The 9,137-nt window shown below is 51.9% G+C and overlaps 2 pseudogenes; both read right to left on the minus strand.

Moving 5' to 3' along the window:
* Positions 1-276: 276 nt before the first annotated feature.
* On the minus strand, positions 277-1,942 carry LOC127489169 (GPI transamidase component PIG-T pseudogene; annotated as a pseudogene).
* On the minus strand, positions 1,820-3,439 carry LOC103346700 (protein APCDD1 pseudogene; annotated as a pseudogene).
* Between the last annotated feature and the right edge of the window lie 5,698 nt (positions 3,440-9,137).

The raw sequence follows: 9,137 nt of genomic DNA on the forward strand, positions 1-9,137 counted from the left end.
GTCAAATAAATTTTTAAAAAAGTCATCAGAAAGTTCATGAAAAAATGCAGTTTTATGAAACAAAAACTACATGCACGTATTTAAAAATATTTTGCACCAAAGTAAACCTTTAAATAATCATTTATTTAAAATGCAGAAAGCTACACATAGACAGAACTCTTCCATCACTGGGTACTTCTCTAAATGCCCACAAAGGCCAGGGCTGGACCAAGCCAAAGTTGGCAGCCACTCACCTGTTCCCCAGCCTCCCGATCCTGGAGACAGACACAGAGGGAAGTCAAGTCAAGCAAGAACTTGTTTATTGCATGCATAACAAAGCCTTTTGAAGCACAAAACTGCAGAGTCATTGGGGCAGGGCATAAGGACCAACCAATCACTTAAAAGGTCAGTTTACAGGCCGTTTTTTTATAGGACTAGCCATATGTCTATACACTCATCATCAGTTGTCGTCACTTCCCCTGATGTTGTGTAGCCAATTAGCTTTGGTGGTAAACAACTTTGGGTTCCGCCCACCTTACTTCCTTTGGGTGCCATCTTTGAATTGCCTCATGTGTCTAATTTCCCCGCAGGTCCCTCCTTTTTTGTTTCAGCCGATCGCCCACCTCGTTTGAGGTTCGAGCATATGGACACCTCCATTAGGAAGTACGTCCTGGCTACACAGAGGTTTTATTATTATTATTATTATTAATTTTGTCATACTGACCTGTACTTCCTGGAGCCCCTCTTTTGTTTTATTAAAAATGAAGCTCCTACGCCAACCCCTGTGGCACCCAAACCTATGAGTGTGGTTACTGCCACAGCGGTCATAACCTCTCATTGCTGACGCCGGTGTAGGCACACCGCCACTTCTTCATTTGGGTGATACAGTACGTGGGGGATGAGGATCATTAGCATGCAGGAATCATTGCTGTGTACCAATACCCCTGTCAAAATACAAAGTGTGAGTCCTGTAGCCCTGCATGGCCAAAACATCCCTCCCTTCTGGGGTGCCACCCATTGGCCTAAGGTCTCATTAACAATTTGACATCCGTTCCAGATATTTTCCTGAGACCCTTCTGACTAATCCAGTGACCCATCCCTGTAGTCTCACACCCCCATTGAGATGGGGGCTGGTCCCCCCTTTTTGTTTTAAAAGTTTTTCATTTAGGCCAGCCTCTTGGCCAGGCTGCCGGTGCTAGGCTCCTCAATGTGGAAGGTTCTGGTGAGGAGGTTGTAGAAGGAGCCGTAGCACACAGCCACCACAGTGCATGTGAGGCATATCACATTGTAGGGCATGCTGAAGTCCGGCGTTGGCAGGCTCACCAGCAGTGGCTCCATGTACAGTGTCGCACAAAGCAGCTGGGGCCATTGAAGACCGGGAATAGGGTACTGAAGAGGGGGCTCTCTTCCCAGTCCACTGGTGTGGCTGCCACCAAACTGGGCACAATGGCACTGAGGATGGGTGGGCTGACAGAGAAGCCGTGGTTGGGGTCTGGAGTGTACTCGGTCCACGTGAGCAAGGCTCACTCAAACTGGATGGAGATCGTGGTGACTGAGCTGGCGGGCAGCTGAATGAGCATCTCCAGGAGGTGGGGCTGCAGGCAGTCCTGGGCAGGCTGGTAGTGGATGTAACTTGGTTTGTTCTCCTTGCCCTTGGATGTGATGGTGAGCGTGTGCACGTAGAGCCGCAGGTACCAGGGCACAGTGTCCAGCAGCAGCACGGGGAAGGCGCGGTATGGGTGGGTGTTGTACAGCAGGGTGCTCAGCTGCCCCTTCTGCAGCCCGTAGCCACTCACATAGTGCTGGGCGTGCAGGAAGGGCACCGGTGGGGCCTTGCTCTCTGGGGTCTCTTCCACTTGAGCTGGAGGCTGAGAGAGCTGTTGATCAGGGCTGTGTCGAGCAGGTAGACTGCATAGGTCTTTCAGCTGTCCCGGATGACATCCTGGTACGTGGTAGTGGGTAATGGTGTGCATCAGCGGTGTGATCAGGGCCTCAGCCTGCAGGTGGAAGTGGTCCAGTGTGGCCCATGCTAGGGTGGTGGCGCACAGTGGCAAAGGGAGATTTGGCTCCATGGAGGAGCAAACAAGGCCAACAGCGGGGTAGGTGTGGTGCTAAGGGTGAGGCCCTGAGATGACAGGGGCAGCCAGTTTCCAAAGGTGGGGTCCCAAGCTCAGCTCCTACAGGGGAAGCCCTCCAAGGGGAAACGGGGTCTGGGCTGACTTTTAAGAGGCAGCGGGCTAAGAAAAAGACCACCTGGGAGTCTGAAAGAGAAAGGGGAGGAAGATGATGCGACGGGCTGTGCAGGCATGGTCGTGGTTCTTAGCATTCTGCAGCAGAGGCTGGTAACTGGATGGCCAGTAGAACATTCACTGGGCGGTATCGGTGTGGATATGGCCAAGAAAGAGCTCCTCCACCAGGTGGTCCAGGTTGTGGCGCAGGTACTGCTTCTCCACCCAGACCAGCTGCAGCTCATGCATGTGAAGTTCACGGCTTTGGTGTACTCTCAGCCATTCTCCTCCCACCACAGGTTGTAAGCCACGTCCTGCACCCAGGGGTCCCCGTGGCCAGGAAGCCCGGGCACGTGTGGTTCATGCACTGGCTGAGCTGCTCAGTGACTGCCTCCAAGTGGCAGATGACCTGCATGGTGTGCAGGTGGCAGTCAGCTTCGCTGCCACCACGGATGATCCAGGAGGCCTGGCGGAGGTGGATCTTGCCTCAGATGATGAGGGTGTAGGTGGGGTTTGTTGCTGCCATAATAAAACTGGTAGACCTGAAAGGTGTTGTTGTTGTAGAATCTGTAAGACTGGGTGATGAACTCTGGACCCGATCTGACTTCAGGTCTGACTTCACCTGGCCCATGGAGACCCAGTGGCCCTCAGTGGTGGGTGGCATCTGCACGGTGATGTGCACGCCATTGTGCAGATGTTTCAGCATGTGATGGCACTGGGATTCCTTGAAAGCCCTCCAGGCGCTCTTGTCCAAGGACCTAGGATGGGTCCTGCTGTCTAGATGAGGGAGAGCAGAACCCTCTCCCAGCCTGTGCAGCAGGAGGGCCGGGAACAGGTATCTGAACAGGAGGCGACACGGCCAGGACATCTCCAGTGCTCCTCGGGGCGCGCCCGCTCGCCACGCTCCAAACTGGTGCTTGTGCAGCCCCGCAACTCGGCGCGCACCACCCTCCGCCTCCAGCTGGGTCCAGGAGTGCTCAGGCATGGGGCGTGTGCCGACACCACTCCTCGGCTGTAGCCTGCAGGCAGCCAGAATAGACCCTGGCCTCAGGCGGCTGCAGAGCACCCCATACCCGGTGGGCACAGTGCAGTGGTGCGAGGCGCACACTTGCTCGGCACTGTCAGGCCAGGGTCCATGGCCGGCCCGCGTCCACATCATGGCCTCTTGGCGAGCCACCCCGGCCTCTCCTCGCCCGGCCCTGCGTCCCCTGCTTTGTTCGGCAGTGGAGAGAGGGGCCCAGAGCTGCAGCCCTCCCCTTCCCCCACCTGCGGCCCCCGCCCAAGCTGCCAGCCCCAGCACTTACTGCCATCATCCTCTGGGTCCGCGCTGCCGCTCAACCCAGCAGGTGGCAGCTGTCGGCCCCATGCCGAGGCCACTGCTGGCCCGGGGCCACCCCTACCACTGCCACTCCAGCTCCTGTGGTCCCCACTGGGCTCCATGCGTGGTGATCCTCCCGCACAGTGTCGTGTGGGGACTCTGCCTGGCCCCAGCCGCCTGGCCCCAGGGTCAGCAGCACCAACAGAGAAAGTGGCATAGCCGCTGCCATGCCAGTGGCTGCTCCCACATAGGTCCTCTCATTTCTCCTCCCTCCTCCTGAGCAATCGCAAGGGTCCAGATCACGTAGCTCCCTCCGTGGCTCTACATAGGGGGAGGCCACCTCTGCCCCCGGGAGGTATGGGGGGGGGTTCCAGTCCCTCTGGGGCAGATGGGTTAGGTGGAGTGACTTTTACTTTCGTTTTTGCTTCCTGATTACTCTTAGCCCATTCTCTTTCCCTGCCATCTTCCTCTGAGTCTTTGGGCTCTCCCAAGTCCTGTAAGGCCTTTAAGGTCTTGTCCTCTTTGGATGAAACTGCATTACCCATACTGAGGGTTTCACTTACCCTGAGAGACTGCTTAGCCTCAGCCGAAAAGTTACGGTTTGAGCCCCACGTTGGGTGCCAGATGCAGGGTCTTAGTTCACCCGAACAAGGATGGACTGGGTCTGAGGAAAGGTAAGTGCGCCGCTTGCCCGTTCCACAGCCTTCTGATCCCGGAGACAATCAGATGAAGAGGGGCGTCAAGTCAAGCAAGAACTCGTTTATTGCACGCATAACAAAGGCTTTTAAAGCACAAAACTGCAGAGTCATTGGGGCAGGGCATAAGGACCAACCAATCACTTAAAAGGTCAGTTTATGGGGCAGTTTTTTATAGGACTAGCCATATGTCTATACACTCATCATCAGTTGTCATCACTTCCCCTGATGTTGTGTGGCCAATTAGCTTTGGGTTCCACCCACTTTACTTCCTTTGGGCACCATCTTTGAATTGCCTCGTGTGCCTAATTACCCGCACATAGACAGAACTCTTCCATCCACTGGTTCCCTCTCTAGATGCCCACAAAGGCCAGGGCTGGACCAAAGCTGGCAGCCAGGAACTCAATGCAGGCCTCCCATATGGGTGGTAGGCACCCAACTACTTGAGCCATTTAACCTGCTGACTCTCAGGTGTGCATTAGCAAGAATGCTGGAATTAGAAGCAGAGCTGAGACTCAAAACCAAGTGCTCTGATACGTGAGGCAGTGATTCCAAGAGACATCCTAACTGCTATGCCAAACACCTGTCCCTAAATTTATCTTTTTTTAAAAAAGATTTATTTACTTGAAATAGTTAGGCAGAGAGAGAGAAAAGTCTCCCATCTGTTTGTTCACTCCCCATTTGGCCACAATGGCCTGTACTATGCCGATCTGAAGCCAGGAGCCAGGAGCTTCCTCTGGGTCTCCCATGTTGGTGCAGGGTCTCAAGGACTTGGGCCATCTTCCACTGCTTTCCCAGGCCAGAGCAGAGAGCTGGATCAGAAGTGTAGCAGCCGGGACTTGAATTGGTGGCCATATGGGATGGTGGCACTGCAGGTGGATGCTTTACCCGCTACGCCACAGCACTGGCCCCCACATTGATATCTGAGGTTGATAACACACCCTGTTATCAAACAGTTTTGTCATCTACCTGTTCCTCAGCCCCTACCTTCAACTCCTGACTTGCAGCCCAACCTGCTCTTTTGCACTTCTTAAGACCTCCAGACCACCCCATGGAGGATACTGCTACCCTCCTCATCCACTGGTAGATAATTAAACTTGCTCTTTCTTTCATCCTCCAGCTTTGTCCTCGTTAATCTGTCACTGTTGATGAGGACTTAGGTTTCAGTAACACTTCCACTAATGAGAGTCCATGCTCCACATGTTTAGACTTCTCTCAGCCAGACAGGACAGACCTGATGTCAAAGCTCACACACGAGGAAGAACAGGGAAAGAACACTCAAGGCTGCCTGGTGCCCAGGCTTTAATTCTAGGATGCCACTTATTCCTATTTTTCAAAAATTGAACTCTTCCTGGTACATCACTTCCCTTTTGTTCAGGAAAAGGGATGATAAGAGACCACCTGCTGGTGAAACAAGCAAACCTAAATTTCCATTATTTAAAACAAAAAGGACAAATAGATTTCCAGGATGTGGGCCAATGTAGGAAACATGGGGCTTGGCACTCACAGCTTCAAAACAAGAGAAAAGCTTAACAAACTGAAAATTAACTTTCCTTGGATACATGAGAGATGAGGTCACAGACAAAACATTCCTCCGAAAACGGATGTGACTGGCAGATCAAAGAATCACAGCTTTACCCGGGCAGAGGCCCCTGCTGGAGGTAGAACGTGGGTGGGAAATCACAAATGGTAATAGGTGAATCCTGGGGGTCAATGTGGACTAGCTTAAGTGTTGAAAACTCCTGGGGCTGGCATTGTGTGTAGTGGGTAAAGCTGCTGCCTGCGATACCAGCATCCCATATGGGCACCGCTTTAAGTCCCAGTTGTTCCACTTCTTCTCCAGCTCTCTGCTAGTGTGCCTGGGAAGGCAGCAGAGGATGGCCCAAGTCTTTGGGCTCCTGTGCACACCCACATGGGAGACCCAGAAGAAGCTCCTGGCTCCTGGCTTCAGATTGGCCTAGTTCCAGCCGTTGTGGCCATTTGGGGAGTGAACCAGTGGATGGAAGACCTCTCTCTCTGTCTCTCTCTCTAACTCTGCCTTTAAAATCAATAAATTGCATGTGCAAAGGAAGTAAAATCACCCCTAGATGAGGTATTTGCAGTCCCAGGTTCATTGACATGTTAGTCACCATTGCCCAGCCAGAACAATTAGAGAAGAAAAAGAAACTAAAGGACCCCAGCTGGAAAGGAAGATGTGAAATTATGTTTGCATTAGGTGTGATCATATATGCATAAATTTTTAAAATGAATGATCTACTTGCCTATTTGAAAAAGAGAAAGAGGGAGGGAGAGACAGAGAGAATCTTCCATCTGCTGGTTCACTCCCCAAATGTCTACAACAGCCAGATCTAGGCCAGGCCAAAGCCAGGGGCCAGGAACTCCATCTAGGTCTCCCACATGGGTGCAGGGGCCCAAGCACTTGGACCATCTTCCACTGCTTTCCCAAGACCCTTATTAGCAGGAAGCTGGATTAGAAGTGGAGCAGCTGGGATTCCAACCAGTGCTCTTAACCCACTTTATCCACTGCACCACAACACCTGCTACACAAAAACTGAAGCCTCAACAAAAGTACTAGATAGGCTCAGGGCCAGCGCTGTGGTGCAGTGGGTTAAAGCCCTGGCCTGCAGTGCTGGCATCCTATATGGGCACCGGTTCAAGACCCAGCAGTCGAAGATGGCCCAAGCGTTTGATCCCCACACCCACTTGGGTGACCTGGAGGAAGTTCCTGGCTTCAGATCTGCCCAGCTCCAGCCATTGTGGCCATTTGGGGAGTGAACCAGCGGATGGAAGACGTCTCTGTCTCTGTCTCTTTTTCTCTTTTTGTAACTCTGCCCTTCAAATAAACAAATAAATCTGAAAAAAGCTATCATATTTCTACACACAACAATGAACTGTCCAAAAAGTAAATTAAGAGAATCTCACTCAAAATAGTGTCATCGAAAATAAAATTTTTTAAGATTTAATTATTTATTTTAAAGTCAGAGTTAGAGAAAGAGAAGGAGAGACAGAGACAGAGAGACAGAGAGGGGGGGGGTCTTCCACCCACTGGTTCACTTCCCAGATGGCCCCAATGGCCAGAGATGCGCCGATCTGTAACCAGGAGCCAGGAGCTTCCTCCAGGTCTCCCACATGGGTGCAAGGGCCCCAGGACATGGGCCATCTCCCACTGCTCTCCCAGGCCACAGCAGAGAGCTGGATCGGAAGTGGCAGCCGGGACTTGAACCGGCGCCCATATGGGATGCTGGCACTGCAGGCAGTGGCTTTACCCACTATGGCATAGTGCCAGCCTCGAATAAAATTCTTAAGAATAAGCTTAACCACAGAGATGAAGAGTTGCACATGGATAACAATTCAGAAACAAAGAAGATCTAAGTAGACAGAAAATAACCCCAAGATCAGGGATTGAAAGGCTATTAAGGAGACACTATTACCTGTCTCCTAACTCCCAGCACTTGTGAAGGTGGCATCATTTGGAAATAGTCTTTGTGCATATAAGTAAGACCAGGTCATAGTTGATTGTGATGGCCCATAATATAGGACTGGTGTCTTTTAATAAATTGATTTATTTAAGGAATTTATTTGAAGGAGAGAGAATAGAGGGAAAGGGGGAGAGAGAGAGAGTAGAAGGAAAGAGGGAGAGGGAGGGAGAATAGAGGGAGAGGGAGGGAGAATACAGGCAGAGGGAGCTCTCCCCACCATGGTTCCCCCCTCAGATGCCCACAGTGCTGAGGCTGGACCAGGCTGAAGTCAGGAACCAGGAGCTCCATCCAGGTCTTCCACAGGGGCAGCAGGGACGGAAGCACTCGAGCCATCGCCTGCTCCCTTCCTAGACGTGCGTATGCAGAAAGCTGGGTTGGAGGCAGAGGGGAAACTCGAACCCGTGCACTCTGAGGGGATGTGGGTGACCCGAGGTGGGGACTCGGCCCCTGCACCCCACGCCCACCCATCCAAGCGCGAGTTCAGAACACACGATTTCATCATCATTTAAAAAATCATCTATTTTTCACTTTATGTTTCTGTGTGGGAGCAAACTGTTGAAATATTTACTTAATGTATGCTAAACTGATCTTCTGTATATAAAGAGAATTGAAAATGAATCTTGATGTGAATGGAAGGGGAGAGGGAGTGGGAGAGAGGAGGGTTGCAGGTGGGAGGGACGTTATGGGGGGAAGCCATTGTAATCCATAAGTTGTACTTTGGAAATTTATATTCATTAAATAAAAGTTAAAAAAAGAACACACGTGTCCCCTCAGCTTTGGGGAGCACACCTGCATTTTCCAGGGTCGGCCCTGTGTCTCGGATTCAGTCTCTGGCTTTGAACTTGGACCTCTTCCTTGGAGTTTCTCCTCAAGCCCTGAGCCAGAGACTTTACCTCCTGGGAGGGCAGGCGACACCTGCACAGCAGGTGCGTGGAGGGCAACGTTCTTTTTCCACTACGATGCCAGAAAAAGCCCCTCTGCTGTTTCCGGTGAGCGCGAGAGCCCGCACTGCTGAGGGTTTCCTCTGTCTGCTTCCCTCTCAGAGAAGCCGCATTAGTCTTCTGCCCATGGCTGCTTTGGAGCCAAGAGTCCTTCACGTCCTGGCCATCACCACTGCCTGCAGGGGTCTTCCTGCCTCTCACTCCCACCATGGATTCCCAAGGCCATGCTCCTCATTGGAAATCATGGAAAAGGAGTTTTATTAACCATGTATTTATTTATTTGAAAGGCATAGAGAGAAATAGAGATAGAGACAGAGATACAGAGACAGAGAGAGAGGTCTTCCATCTGCTGGTTCACTCCCCAAATGGCTGCAATGGCCGGAGTTGCACCAGTCTGAAGCCAGGAGCCAGGAGCTTCTTCCAGGGGCCCAAGTACTTGGGCCATCTTCTACTGCTTTCCCAGGCCATAGCAGAGAGCTGCATTGGAAGACGAGCAG

This window comes from Oryctolagus cuniculus, chromosome 21 (assembly GCF_964237555.1).
Source record: "Oryctolagus cuniculus chromosome 21, mOryCun1.1, whole genome shotgun sequence".
NCBI lineage: Eukaryota > Metazoa > Chordata > Mammalia > Lagomorpha > Leporidae > Oryctolagus > Oryctolagus cuniculus.